The sequence below is a fragment of the Vicia villosa genome, unplaced genomic scaffold, assembly GCF_029867415.1.
Source record: "Vicia villosa cultivar HV-30 ecotype Madison, WI unplaced genomic scaffold, Vvil1.0 ctg.001319F_1_1, whole genome shotgun sequence".
In the NCBI taxonomy this organism is placed as follows: Eukaryota; Viridiplantae; Streptophyta; class Magnoliopsida; order Fabales; family Fabaceae; genus Vicia; species Vicia villosa.
Window position 1 is genome coordinate 564,236 of NW_026705573.1, and position 3,206 is coordinate 567,441.

The window sequence follows — 3,206 nt, forward strand, 5'->3', positions numbered from 1 at the left end:
AATAGACATAATAACTCCATTAATAGTTTCAATAGACATAAAAATTAAAAAGCGAGTCATCTGACATTAATTGTTTTTAACAAAAAAACAATGAATATAATTTTTATATTTTCTAATATTAATTGAAATTAGATGTTAACCTTTATCTTGTTTCATTTGAAAAAATTTGAAGATGGTAATTGAAATGGCAAAGTGATCGTTGAAGAGTAAAAAAGTTGGATGATTATTATAATATTGAATCTAAAAAATAACATATTATTATCAAATCAAAAACAATATATTAAAGAGAAATTAAAAGATTTCAATTCAATGAATTAAAAGACTCTTATGATATTTAATGATAAGAAATAAAATAATAATAAAATAGATCAAATATATTGATTGGTCTTTGTTGACTACACTAAGAAAATAAAATTGTCCAAATAAATTGATGATCCTACACTAAGAGAATAGAAATCCCAAATAAATTGACATATTATAAAAATAACTACACTAAGAGAATATAAATTGGCCAAATAAATTGGCATATTATAAAAATATGTTATTTCCTTTGTAGACACATTATAACATTCAATTCTTATAGTACCAAAAAACTAAAATGAATTCTTTTTTAATAAGTTATATTTACATAATGTATGATGGTTTTATTGATCTTCCATCTCACTTTCAAGCTGCCCACCACAAGTTGCTTCAAGGCATAGCTCTCAAACACCATTTTCGAAATAAGCTATAAATGAGTGCTGTAAAAACAGTTTCCAGTATTAGAATATCTTTTAACTTTCAACCCAGACCAACAATAGCCTAAGCATTTAAATTTATACCATAGGTTGTCCAATGCTCCTTCACAACTTCAGATAAAGAGATCATTTTCTCTGCTGGGCTTATGTCTTTGTTCCCCAAGCCAAATTATGACTAATCTGAAAACCTCTCATACAAAAACAATTCCATCACTTGAACCTATGCAAACATCGAGAAAGTTTTGACCAATCATGTAACCAATGAAGCTTTAACAGTATATTTAATTCCTCCTGTTACCCATTGCAGAAGCTTTATGAAAGCATATGATATCACCATTGTCTAACTGCATTCATGGAAAAAAAATCTGCAGGAAAACCAATGATACAGTAACTTAGTGAGCACCAACTTCTTTTGTACTATACATTGGGTTTTTTGAAATTTAAGATTCCAGGCTAACACATCACATGTGATTCAGATGTAAATTTCATGCAGATCAATAGGCAAAATCCACTCAGCAATCGCGACTTGATTAAAGTCATTGGTAGGGAACAGACGCTCGAGAACCTGAATATGAAATAACAAAATGCCCATTTCTCTTCCGTTAAGTGAAATGCAAAGGCGACTAAATATCATAATTTTGTGATCGTCTGACCCAAAGTTAATAACAACGCATATGGTTTATGAATATGAAAGGATGCACTCCAATTCAGTTTTAAGATATTAGAGTTCAAACTGCATATTAGGACATCAAATTACACACATCAAATATAGAAAAGGTGATAAACTATAATGCACTCACATAAAAAGGTAGTTTCTGCGGTCACTTCAAGATTTTGGATTCAATAACTTCTAAGCTCAAGCCTTCTGTGGTGTCTGAAAAATTTGAGACAAGAAAAAGATAAACACCATTGAATTATTGTTCATCCTTTTATTTAAAAAAAATTCTGAAATTACATCAACAAAGTCACATAAAGTCATACCTTGTTAGCTTCACCATAGCGATAAAACTCGATCCAGACTTAATCTCATGAATCCTCCAAAAACACAAATAAGAGATAAGTTACAACTTGTCTGGAACATCACATAAATCAGGAACGAAGTAAAGACATTGAAAACAACGACAAACGTAAACCGATTCGAACACCATCTTGTTTCGGTGTGATACCGAAATAACAAAAGAGATAGCGAAAGAGGTAGAGAAGGAAGAAGATATACCATTGTGAAACTGTACACCGCCGTAAAACCGTCGGAAACACCATAGTTGTTGTTCTCAAAATGAGAGATCTGTAAATAAATATAAATACATCAATAATGGTTATTATTAAAATAAAATAACTCTCTTTATAGAACACCAACTGTAAAAAATCTGAAAGCTTTGCAATGAAGTCCTCATCTTCATCCATCAAGATCAAAACTTCATAAAAACATAAAAATTCCAAAGTTATAAAATCATTGATGTAAAATATAAGAAAAAACCTACAAAAAAGTCATAAAATAGAAGCTTGCACAAAAACTAAAAAAAGTCACATCCACCATTTTGAATCCGACCATCACCCAAATCGTTGCTGAAAAAGCGTTGCCTCCATCACAGATCTACCATAGTGAAACTGAACACCGCTGGAAATGTCGTAGTCTTTGTTGTCTCCCCTATTTCGATTGGTACCCCTTTGCTCCTTATTGATTTCAATTTGAACCATGCTTTTGATTTTTGTTTGGTAAAGAGATGAGAGTAAGATTTGGGTTCAAAGAAGAAGTTGAAAGAAGAAAGAGAGAGATAAAGAAGTAAGAAGGAATAGTGTGAAGAAATGAAAGAGAAAGAGTAGGGAGAAGGCTTGGATTGTAGAACCAAGCTCTGTGGTTTGATTAGACACATAAAGAGTTGTTTGAGATTTTAGGTAATGAAATGATTAGACATGTTGAGTAAAGGAAACAAAATGGTGCACGTGAAGACATAAAGGAAGTAGAAGAAGCAAACAAAATGAAGCAAAAAGTGTAGCATTGGAAGGAAGTTCAAGAGAGCATCCACGTGTCATGGAATATTGCAAAGGAGGGCAAAAATGAGATTTCCAGAACAATGAATTTTCTTATATTATAGATATGTTAAACACAAAGAAAGGTTATGTCTTTGGATTTGAAGCAAATTTTGCAATGAAATGTATAAAAAGGTATGCAATATTTTAAATATGGTTTCATGTGATAGTTCACATGGTTTTAAATTGCGGTCCGCAACCGCAATTGCACCCGCAATATTGCGGATGCGGTTGTCTCCGCAACCGCATCGGACCGCAATTGCGGTGTGATTTTAAAATCTCGCCTCCGGATGTATTCGGAACCCCATCGGACAATTTTCATCATGTTTTTTTAAATATTTTCATCAAAAATCAATATATTAGATTTCTAAAACTCAATTTAGTTTTCAATATAATATTTCAAACACTTCCTTTAAAAAATTCACGCCGCAACGGCCG

At 31.7% G+C, this 3,206-nt stretch overlaps 1 long non-coding RNA gene across 1 annotated transcript; it reads right to left on the reverse strand.

The window, feature by feature from the left end:
• Positions 1–515: 515 nt before the first annotated feature.
• LOC131634611 (uncharacterized) lies at positions 516–1,971 on the reverse strand. Its single transcript, XR_009293591.1, has 3 exons — positions 1,719–1,971; positions 1,538–1,611; positions 516–1,102 (listed from the first exon to the last, which is right to left on the reverse strand). It is a non-coding gene; the product is annotated as an uncharacterized LOC131634611 (long non-coding RNA).
• Positions 1,972–3,206: the final 1,235 nt, after the last annotated feature.